Source organism: Phodopus roborovskii, unplaced genomic scaffold (assembly GCF_943737965.1).
Source record: "Phodopus roborovskii unplaced genomic scaffold, PHOROB, whole genome shotgun sequence".
NCBI classification, from domain to species: Eukaryota; Metazoa; Chordata; class Mammalia; order Rodentia; family Cricetidae; genus Phodopus; species Phodopus roborovskii.
Genome location: NW_026126525.1, coordinates 28,139,551 through 28,151,893, shown reverse-complemented (window position 1 = coordinate 28,151,893; position 12,343 = coordinate 28,139,551). Strand labels below are relative to the sequence as shown.

Genomic DNA, 12,343 nt, shown 5'->3' with positions numbered 1-12,343 from the left:
TAGAAAGAAGAAAGCAAAATTCAAGGTTCAGAAGTAATGGCTCATAATAATTGTCATTAGCATCAATAAACTAAGGCCATGTAACTTGGAGGCAGACAGCTCTACCCAATTTTAGCAGCTCCAATCACCTGCCCTGTGTTTTGGGTGGAAACTAAGGTAGAGAGGTTAAATAAGACAAATGAATGCGGAGGAGTGAGGGGTAACCTCAGCTGCCCTGAAGATTGTAACCTCTGCTGGAGTCCTGCTTTCCTCTGTTGTAAAGATGTGCCATGTTTCCTGCCAATCCCAGGTGGATAAAATGGAATAGGCACAGAGTGACTTCAAGATAGCATGGAGAAAAAGCATGTTTGGATTCCTATCAGTCTTACTGCAGCCCTGTAGGAGGCATTGCTGAGCTGAGATCTTCAGGGACCACCACAGTTCAAGGAGGAAGGAAGAGAATTCCAGGTAGGGAACAGGTGTGGTGACTGGGACACCTGAAAGTGTGACCCTTTGGAATGATGTAAGGGCTCAGTGTGACCGAACTGCACAGCAGCCCTTATTTGGCTATTTTAGGACCTTTGCCTTTTCCTGGCCCACCAAGGAGTCATTAGAGGGCTTTTAAATAGGAAAACCATCATGATTAAATTTGAGGTTTAGAAAGATGTTCTGGCTGCCTCCTGAAAAATGATTGGAGGCTGCTGATTGAAAGCAAGAAGACCATGTCTGTATTGAGTCTGGATTGTGCCGATCCAGAATGAGTCCATAGTAAACTAGGTAGCAAGTGCATGCTCTCCTGGCACTCACACTTGAGTGGGGGAAGGAAAATGAGTAAGAGGCTAAGTGCATAGAACTTGTGGTAACCTTCATTCAGGTGAAGAGATGAGTCTTCATGCCCACACATCTCTAACTGTGATTGTGAAGGTTAAGACATTTCCCTAAATCATCCTAGCCCACATGTGATCCACATGGTGGTATCCAGTCCCTCTCCACCTGAGTTTGATCGTTCCTCTGTTGACCTCTAAGCCACTGATTTTGTGTGTATATAGTTCAGCAAAGCCAAACTCAATAGGAGTCTACATGCTTCTCTCCTCTTTCTCAAACAGGCAGCTTGTGACCCCTTTCCCTGAAGTGCTGAAGAAATAAACCAGGTTAGTCAACACAAATCGAATTTGTGCTGGAATGGTATTGCCAGAATAGGCGAATGCAGGTATTTTGAACATGTTCATGGTAGGCTATGAGGAGCTAGGGAAGATTGTATCTGTGCCGGAAATACTTTCGTGACATGTCATTAACTTCTGATGGCTTTATTGAAACAACTCCATAGTAAATGTGCGTGCATCTCCACAGCTCCTGTGTGTATTTAGGTGAACCAACCAGCTAAATATAAACATAATTAAGTATCAAATTTTATTTCTTCTTTTAAGAAACTAATAAACAGAGAGCACTCAACAAGGAAAAGCTGTTGTTTTGCCCCCAGACACTTTGTTTCTCCTTCACCCACCCACTGCTCGGGAGCTGTGTTTTCATTTCCTTGTTTAAAAAGGAAAGGAAGAAGCCAGACTGAGCCGTCTGTCTGTAAAGTTCCATCCAGCAACTCATTTAAAATATATGTGTATTTTAAATATATGGGCACCAGAGAAGCAGAGACAGGAAGAGTCCTAGGGCTCACTGGCCCGACATCCTAATCAGAGAGTGCCAGGTCCTAGAGAAGAATCCTATCTCAAAATCAAGGTGACTACACCAACCGAGGGACTGGTATGCACATGTGTGTGTACTCAGACACGCACGCGCGTGTGCACACACATACACACACACACACACACACACACAGGAGAAAGGAAAAAGAACAAGAAAATCTAGCAGAGATTTGAACAGCAGGGGGCAGCAAGAGACAAAGAATAAAAAGAATAAATAGTGTTGGGCTTGGCTTCCCCAGCCCCCAACCTTGTCTGGTTTAGAGAGTATAAAGTGGGAAGAGGCCAGTGCTGGAGCAGGAAGTGAATCCAAACCACAGAATCTGAATCCACAGAATTGAGTGGATACAGACCTTGCTGGAGCAAGATTTACAGACGACAATAGCCAAACTAGAGTTTCGCTGAGGAAACCACTCCGAGGAATTCTTAAGGAAAACCTGGTGGCCACCACTGATCCAGTGACATAAATAATACTTGGAAAACATCCCCATGTATAAGACACTGGCCAAAATCCAGTGGCTTAAATTTATTCCTCTAGGGAGTGGGAAGCATGTGTCTCAGAAGGCAGAGGTACCTAACTGGGCATCTGAGGTGCCGGACAGCCAGCACTGAACCTCTCCTATCCAGCTCATCAGAGGGACAATTTGTGAAATACTGGGAATAGTCTTAGACTGGGCCTCACATGCCCCAAGACTCCGTGTGACACATGAAAAGCTGAGCCTTGATGCAGAACTCTGCTAGCCAAAGACAGAACCTACCAGGAAACCAGTGGGTTTCTTGCCAGATGTTTATATATGGATTCCAAGACTGGGGTGGGGGTGGGGGGCTAGCAGACAATTAGAAGTCCTGGCATATCTTCGAGGATCCTGTCATGGCCTGAGAATTTTGGCTAGGCAAGAGTGTGGAAGCAGCTAGGGAAATGACAACCAGCCAGGTTCAGAACTTGACTGTTGTTGGAATAAAGCTACGCGACGTGGCACTCACGTTCTCACCACGATTTCGCCGTTCACCTAGTCTTCCTGAGTCTTGGCTTTTTCATTGGTAAATTAACCTCCATAAGAGGTTATATATACTTCCATGAAGGTATATGCCTGGTACAGATGAACTGCAACTGTGGTCCATGCTGAGCTGGGTGGAAGCTCCCCTCTCCCATTCACAGGAAGCCCCAAGAGATTACCCAGACCTCCCTTAGAGTTCCAGGCCTCCTGCCAACTCTTTCACTTAAATATTATCCTCAGGAGTTTTTTCTACCCCGTTTTAGCTTGGAATACAATATAGTCATGTTTTACTTACAAGTTGCTGTAAGTCTCCTCTCAAATAATATGTACATAGAGTGCAGTGTCCTACACTGTGAACCTGCCTTAGCTACCGTGAATAGTGCTAGGGAATTCACAGGGGGTTGCAGTACTGCTGGAGAGGAACGGAACCAGGAGGCTCTAGAGCTAGGCAGTAATTCCTTGGCCTTCCACTGACAACCAGTGGTGACCACCAACTACAGGCCAGTCCTGACTGTAACCCCACAGCAGGTTGGGACGTCCCATCTTCTCAGCACAGGGATGTATCCTTACTCCCCAAACAGAAGCTCTGAGGAAATGGGGTCTTGATCATGTAGACACGATTGCCATTGATGGTGTGCTTGAGGAAGGGCTGAAAAATTCCGGGTCTATGATCTCATGGTGGATTCCACTGTAACCCATTTGGTTACCTGGTGGCTTTCCAAAAGCCCAGGGAGGTAACTGTACCACCGCGCTACAATCTGCTCCACTCACTAATCAGCAGAGACCTAGAGATTGAAATAAGAGCCAAGACAGCAAGTCATCGTTCAATAGCAATGACGGAATGCCAAATGTCCAACTGCCATTCATTGAGGGGAAGGAGTGGACTTATATACTGACTCACAGCACAGTGGAAAACAACTGTGTGTTAGTAAAACAGGAAGGGTACCAATAATAACTCTAGGGCAAGATGTTTCAGTCAACAGCTCCAGGCTTGCTCAAAGTGCCTCCGGGCTCCATGCAGGGCCCTACAGGTAACACCAGCTCAGATATGACTTGCAAGAGATTGCTTCTAAACAACAAAGCTTGCTTATTTCTTATGACCCAAAAAAGACTAAATGCTTAGCCAAATATTAATAATATTGCTCTAAATTAGCTTAGGAAATTGAAGGGTGTGAGCCAGAACTTTTGAACAAAAATTAGAAGAGATGTGTCCTGTTCTACCACAACCTTATGCCTGCTGCGTTAGAAAGAGCAAGGGAAAGACTGAATATGTTTTTCTTTTATTGTCTGGGGGGAGTGGGGATGGAGAACTTTAGTTTACCCTTCCTGTAGGACAGGTGAACTTCTGAAGGCAAATCCTCTTAGTTTCCTTCATCTGAGAATGTCTTGATTTTTGCTTATCCCTGAAGGGTCCTGTTCCTGATAACAGGAGTCTGGGCTAGCCGTTCTTGTCTTTGTGGGTCTGGAGGACTTGCCCTTTTCTTTGCTCTCACAGCTCCCTGACAGACATCTTCTCACAGGATTTGCTGCCCCCTTTGGGTGAGGGCTTGCTGCTCTCACTACCTTTTGTGTTTTTGCTTTGTTTTTAATTTTTGTGAGTGAGAGCTGCTATGTCCCGGTGTGAATTTTAGCAGGCCCCTTGCATCCTTTACACTGTGATCATTTGTCAAATTTGCCCCATTTGCAGTCCTTTCTTTAAGAACATTCTCGGCCCCCACCATCTTCCTGATCAATGACATCAACCACTGGGACCTTTGTTATTATCTGTTTTTCAAACTATAATAGTGTAAGAAACAACATTCTGACTGTGTGTATAGGTGGCATAAACTGCTTTCCTTATCATCACAGCCACACATGTATTTCTGACATCTATACGGAAAGCAAGCCAAGCCATCTGTGAATCCATTCTTCTCACCGGCAGTCACCTTCAGCTAAAGCTTCTAGTAAACATTCTTCCTATGGCGAAGGCAGGTGGGAACTTCACAACATTTAATGGGTTCTTTATGTCTTAAAGGAAAACTTACAAAGAAGGTATAGAGAAGGCAAAATGAAACTTGAAATAACAGAAGTCATTTTTTAAGAGGAAAAAGATCAAAGTGGTAAAAGATGGAGTATAATGCATTGTTAAAGGCTGCTTCGGAACATAATACTCTGTCAAAGAGGCTTGAAAAGAAATAAGACTGCGCTCAAAATTCCGAAAACAGCCTTCGCCATTTGATTAGCAGCAGGAGAGTGTCTGTGAGTGTTTGGAGAGGTCACTGTTGAATGCAGGTACTCATAGCTCAACAGGTAATCGATGTTTATAAAGGTAATGCATACAGCCCTTGCATAAACTCTGGTCCCTGCATTCAGAGGGCTCCTGCCTTAGCTGTCAGGTCAAATCTAACCCTTAACTGAAGTTCAACAGAGAAATAGTGACATTACAGGATATGGGAAGGAAAAGGGATTCCTCATCCCTGCTGCCTAGGAATCAAGATTCAGCAAACACACTGCAAACCATGTTTATAACCAACACATACAGCTTGACTTCCTTGTTGTAAAGGTTCCTTTGGTCTTTTGGCCTGTGCTTTTCTCTTAGCCTGTAAGCCTGTAATGTTCCCTTTAGAAGACACTTACTAAAGCAAAGTATCTTAAATAAATAATAAAAAGAAGAACACGCCAAATATTTTTACTTAATTCTTATATCCTTCACACAATATAATTTCAAAAGCCACCAAAACCATACACATGCACATACATTTAAATCTCTTAAATTCCACCCTCTACTGAGAGACCAAGGACACGAATTACACTTCTGGAGTCTTGATCAAGTTCATTTACTCCTCTGGCTAAAGAAGGTACGAGAAATCTCAAGCGTGACTGGTAGCAGTGGAGAAATCTCAAACATAGCAAACTGGAGCAGACAGAACTAGCAGCTGAAGGAAGGAGGTTACTGGGGACTTACGGGACACTCAGCAGTTGTCTACAGACTGTCTGAGTGCACACAATTTCTCTGGAAGTATGGAAAAAGACCTTCCTGCACCAAACATTATCTTCACTCAGCTACTAATCCCAAAAGGTTTTACTGAAAGTCTGGAGAAAATCTGACTTCTTTTCTAGCCATGAGCTTCCATGGAATTACCATGTCAGATCTCACATGCTGGTTGTGGCTTCTACACGTACCTCTAGCTGTGGGGCTAGAAAATTATAAGTAATAAGTCAAGTCTAGCCACTCCCCCTTCTTTTACACAGTATCTACAACTGTGTCGATGCTAAAATGACCTGAAATACTCTCGGTATTTGATATCTGGCCATATATAGTAAAGTGGTAAATCATGGTACAGGGTATCTTTACAACTTCTGGTGCTCACCTAGAAATAGCTATAGGGTCAAGCAGGTGCATTATGGCTTTTTCCTTCAGTCAACACTTGCAGTAAGATTATTGAGGGGATGGATGTCAGTTAACAAACAAAATAAAAATACTTATCCATTGAAAGCTCCCAATCACATATTGGTGCCATTCAAAGTTCCCATTTTCATTACAATCAAGGCAACTTACAGTGTTTTTCGCCACATGTGCACCCTATCAAACCGCTTCGATGAACAAATTTCCATTATGTTCAGGAAAGTACCTGCATCTTGAACTGTCCAGTCCCCATTCCATGAGCAGTCAGCACAGGCTCCATAACAAGGTGAGGTCCCTAGGCCACTATTTGACTCTATGAATCTGTGGACAAGCATCACATCATTAATGCAGAGGAACCTATGGAGAGATGCCAAGTTCTACACCTGTGACTACGCTCTGAGGCAGTGAATAACCACAATAATCCAGATTATGTTTCTGTGTGGGAGAAGTGACTTCCTGCAATGCAACCTAAATATAATAAAAGGACAAGAATTGCAATAACTGTACAATATTATGGGAATGGGAGGGCTTGATACAGAATTGTTACGAGTAGTTTTCCCCGCTGCCAGTCTGGTCCTACCGCCATGCCAACCCCAAATAACACACAGAGACTCTGCATTTGATATAATGCTGTTAGCCAGATACTAGTTTCTTATTGGCTAGCTCTATCTTAAGTATTAACCCATTTCTATTAATCTAAGTATTTCCACGTGGTCTCATCTTACCAGAGAGTGAGGCTGGCATCTGCTCTCCCCAGTCTCTCCATACTGACTCCTCCCTACTGCTTCCTTGAATCCTCCTTGTCTCCTAGTCCTGCCTATCTTGCTTTTTTATTGGCCAACAGTTCTTTATTCATTAACCAGTATGAGAAACATATATACATAATGGCATCTCCCATCATCTCCTCTTTTCTGTCTAATTAGAAAGAAGGGTTTTAACCTTAACATAGCAAAATAAATCACATAACAGTTATCAAGTAAGAATCACAGTTAACAATATTTAGTCCATTAACATTTAGTAAGATTTAAAGACATATTTCATCATCTATTCTATCTTCATGAGTCTAAAGTCTTATATGTAACTTATCTTCAATTCTAACTAAGAAAAACTATAACCATAACTATCTGTCTTCAACTCCTTCAAAGACCACAGAAGGATAATATATAAACTCTAGAAATGACAGAGACTTCTTGCCTTGTCAGTCACCTGAAGTTCTTTTGTAATCTTCCATCTTCAGCCCATAGGTCATAGTGTGTCTGGCAGACTCTTCAGCAAAGCAGGAAACTTTAAACTGTCTTGTTGTATTGGCAGTTTGTCAGTCACTTTTCTCTGTGTCCTGCAGACTGTCTGGCAGACTCTTCCATGAAGCAGGAACTCTGTAGCAATGCCCATCTTGAATCAGCAGTCACTTTGCTGCGGGTCCTGCATGTTCAGTTTATACATCATGAAGTCAAACAGTCCAGATAAGAGCAGTATCTTGTCCAAATGGCTTGTCTTGCCATATTGGAAGTAAACTTCATAACACGTTTCTTCAATGTCCATCTTCCTTTTTGATGCAGGTGGTGTTGCCAGGAGCAGTTGTGCTTCACTGTTAAGAAAAACCCTAAACCATTTTAAATGCCATATTCTGTAGGTCTTTAAAAGGTTTAAAGAATGCCTATTTATCTCAAATACATGTCTATATATCTAAAAATCATAACTAACTTAACTATAAGACCTGACTATCATAGGTACTATCTATAATTTGTATTAAATGGAAGTTCTTATTAGCCATGTTGCAGCGCCATATGTTACCAGTAGTTTTTCCCCTGCCTCCGGTCTGGTCCCACCGCCATGCCAGCCCCAATTAACACACAGAGAATCTGCATTTGATATAATGCTGTTGGCTAGATTCTAGTTTCTTATCGGCTAGCTCTGTCTTAAGTATTAACCCATTTCTATTAATCTAAGTATTTCCACATGGTCTCATCTTACTGGAGAGTGAGGCTGGCATCTGCTCTCCCCAGTCTCTACATGCTGACTCCTCCTTACCACTTCCTTGAATTCTCCTTGTCTCCTAGTCCCACCTATCTTGCTTTCCTATTGGCCAACAGTGATTTATTCATTAACCAGTATGAGAAACATATTTACAGAATGACATCTCCCATCATGGAATGTTGTGTGGACATTTTTTTGAGCATTTTAAGTAGGAAGAATTTTACATAGAATGTGCTTCTGATGTGAAATAAAAAGGCACGCTACAAAGTGGATGTTGTACCATGCGTATGTATGAATGATTATGGGTGGGAAAGCATGGGTAGACAATGGGCAGAATGGGGAAAAAAATGATCACTTGAAAATGCTGGAAATAGAAATTACCCCCTTAGAAATATTTGCTGTTGTTGTTGCTATGACAACTTTCCACTTTAAAAAGAAAAATGTTTAAAATAATTGAGTAAGCCCAAAGCAGCAGAGATGCCGGTCTCCCTTAGGCTGGATGGGATGGCACACTCTCACACACCACTTATGAAATGTTTTCTTCTCCCATTGCTTGGGCACGAATTGTAGACCCTCCACTGACATGTGTCTTCTCTCTTGAGGCAGGAGACCACTGTTGCTGACTGGTCAGTTTCTCTGTATGACTTACAGGTGTCAGAACCTCAACCCCTCAAATCCAGGACTCTAAACAACCAAAGCCTCCACCTGGGGCTTTTTGGTGATTGATTTCCTGTCCAGAGAACTTGAGTCTGGATGGAAAAACTGTTCAACTCCTATCCATGATATCTGTAGGAAGCATCTGGTCCACACTTCAGAATTAGTTCCTAGACCAGGATGAGCCTATAAACAATTCATTTCTCCTTCTTTACCGTAATCTATTTGCTAGTTTATCTACTCACCAAACCTTTATGAAGAATCTTCTATTAACCCAGCAACTACTCTGTCCAAAGAACTAAAAGATATAAAGGACAATCTATTTGAAGAGATCAAAAATCTAAGCAGGAAGGACAGACACATCTTGAACTTTGTCTCTGAAAAAAAACTCTTGATTTCCTCATCTGTGCTACAGAGGGAGGAAGTCCCTCCTCAAAGCCAAGAGAGAAATTAGTGAGATGTCATATGTGAGAAATACCCGGGAATATCCCAGCACTTGGGAGGCAGAGGCAGGCGGATCTCTGTGAGTTTGAAGCCAGCCTGGTCTACAGAGAAGGCTGCAGGTCTGCACTGATTGGGTGCATTAGTTCAAAGGAGGTTTCAGGTGGGCAGCTAGGAGTGGAGCATCCACTCCCCTGATTGGTTGGTGTATACTTTGGGCTTTCTCTGGTTGCCCTGAATTGGAACCAGTGGCAATAAAAAATAATAAGGTGTCTGTTACTCATAAAGTCTGAGCTATTTGAAACAATTCTCATTGGGAGAATCTAGTTTAGCTTCCTGGACTGCTGTTAGAAGTGGAGTCCTGACTTCTTAAGAGTGTGGCATGACTAACCAGCTTCCTAAGATGGCCATTGGAGAAGGTGAGCTGGTTCCTTAGTGCTGGCACTGTTGATGGGTTTCTCATATTTCACACGGTCTGGCCATTGTCTATTTGTTTTCTCTCTCTCAGTTCAAATTTAATGCTTTGGGTTGCCCACTTCACTTACAGCTAAATGTTCTTCTTTTTTTCCTATATTTCCTATATTTTTCCTATATTCCTATATTTCCTATATTTTTTCCTATATTTCCTATATTTTCCTATATTTCCTACATTTCCTATATTTCCTATATTTCCTATAGCATAAGTATATCTCTCTAGAGCATGGAAGATGCTCCTACCACACCCCTTAGCATTCCTTCTTATCCTAGAGCACACTTCTTTCCTTGGTACCCCATTAGCCCTGGCATCCTGGAAATCTGGGGAGACATGAAGCCTTCCCTCTGGTACTCACAGTGCTGGGCTGGGAACTGGCCCATACTTGGTCTGAAGGTGCATTCTGGCTTCTCCTGTTCTCCTGCCTCACTGCTGGAGCCAGGGTCCAATTTGTTCTTAAAACCTGATACTGGGTTGTGTTCAATAACATCTTTGACTAGGATTTTATAAAAGACAGCTCTTTTCCCACAGATGGATATGTCATGTATTGCACTCTTCAGAAAGAAAGAGGATCGCTGCCCTATAAAATGTTTGAACAGTAACAGAGGCCAGACCAGATACATTGCTTTCTGATGAGCTGACTTTGCATAGAGCCTAAGGGAAGGGGAAGTTAATACTCCACTTAGATGGCCTGTCTGAGAAATCAGATGTCTTCATCACACTTTTGGCAAATCCTGGGCTGCAATCAATTCTTGGATGAGTCCTCTGACAGGTGTTTACATAGATGTTATTCTGGGTTGTTGATTAAAGAGGGATCCATATGCTTTCACACCAGATGTGTGAAGAGCACACATTTAGTGGAGAAAACAAAGAGGCCTGGCTGATGTTTTCTCCAGATAGACCACAGGGGTGTCTGCAAGAAGTAAACTAATTTTAGTGGGTTAGTTCATAAAGGTTGAAAAGAGGTCATTTTGGCCTGAAGAGAAAGGCATTCAGAAGTCATGTTTTATCTGCTTGGGTGTCGGTGAGTTTGTTTGTTCAAAGTCACTTGAGTTCTACTTTAAGATATTCAGTGTATACTGAATGTCTATTAGATCACGTGATGCTTATTGGAGAAACAGACACGTTAAAGGTAAGAATGAAAAAAAAAAAAAAAAGAATGAAGGTAGCTTATTTCTCTGTCTGCTTTTCCTAACATCACTCTGGCAGGCCTGTTGGCTAATGAAAAAGATATCTGGGGTTTGAAGGGGATATGTTATCACATTGGTAAAAGAACTATGATTTGTAAAACTCTAAGCATCATTCTGTGCAAGAAGATGTGAGCAAGGCTACATCTGCTTGAGTCTGTTTTTCAACCAGAGTCATTCTGCCACTCAAGGAATATGAGACAAGGTCTGAAGACCATTCTGATTGCCAGGACTTAGAGGTGTTACTGTACCTAGGGAGAAGCCAGGGGTGGTACTGACCATTGTACAAAGCATAGGATAGTCCCATCATCAAAGATGTCTTTGTTGGGCCATCTATTGCTGTGAAGAGACACCACGATCATAGCAGCTCTTATAAAGAAAAACATTTAATTGGGGCTGGCTTACAATTCAGAGGCTTGATCCATTACCTTCTTGGTGGGGAACATAGCCATGTACAGGCAGACATGGTGCTAGAGAGCGTCTAAGAGTTCTACATCTTGATGTGCAGGCAGCAGAAAGTGAACTGTTTGCCCCACATTGAGCATACCTTGAACATATGAGACCTCAAAGCCCGCCCCTCCAACAAGGCCATACCTACTTTAACAAAGCTGCACCCCCTAATAGTGCCACTCCCCAAGGGTCAAGCACTCAAGCACATGAGTCTATGGAGAGTCAGGCCAATTCAAACCACCACAAAAGAACTACATGGCTTGAAATGTCAGTTGTGTCGCCCATTCCATTCTCTCAAGAAGTAGAAGTAGGAAGACAACCTGAGACTGGGAGTTGAAGAAAGAAAAAGATTATAAATTATCAATTCCTCCATTCTCCTCCTTACTATTACCCTTTCTAGGTACCCTGTATTCAGCAGTAAACTCTCTGCCAGTCTCTCTGTGGGCAACCCCATGGCTCTTGGCCATCATATGTTAATCCCTGTATTAGTTATTTTTCTTATTGCCATGACAAAATACCTGAGGAAGCATTTTAAGGGAAGAAAGGTTTTTTTATTATGTTTGAAGGAGATATGGCAGTAGAAACATGAGGTGACTGGTCACTCCGCAGCCCAGAAACTGCCCAGGTGGCCTCTTCCTTTTTCCTTTTGTATTCAGTCTAGGAGCCCCATCCATGGATGGGTGCAGCCCACATCCAGGTTGTGTCTTCCCACTTCTATTAAACCTCTCTGGAAACCCTTCACAGAAACAGCTAGAGGTGTGTCTCCTAGGTTCCTTATCCAGTCAAGTTGATAGTGAAGGTCTACCATAATGAGTCTCCTTGCCCCACCCCCTTCCCTTGCAGATTCTTAACTATCTCTTAAGGCCCCACTCAGATGTTCAGCCTGTCTTCCCACCTTGCCCCCCTCAGCAGAGAAAAGACTCCCCACCTCTTTGCCTCCAGCACAACACTCATCAGCAAACTGTGTTGTGAAAGTTCATTTGTATCTTACGAAAGCCAAGCTTCTGGAAACAGGGCTTAGGGTCTTTCCCATGCCTACATTCCTAAGTCCTGACAGCGTGTCTAGCACTTAGTAGGTGAACAACAATTTTATGCCAAATTCC

At 42.7% G+C, this 12,343-nt stretch overlaps 1 protein-coding gene across 1 annotated transcript in view; it reads right to left on the bottom strand.

Annotated features, from left to right (window-relative positions):
* Ociad2 (OCIA domain containing 2) overlaps positions 1–12,343 on the bottom strand; it is an 844,164-nt gene that overhangs the window by 537,887 nt on the left and 293,934 nt on the right. The gene's annotated exons all lie outside the window — the stretch shown is intronic.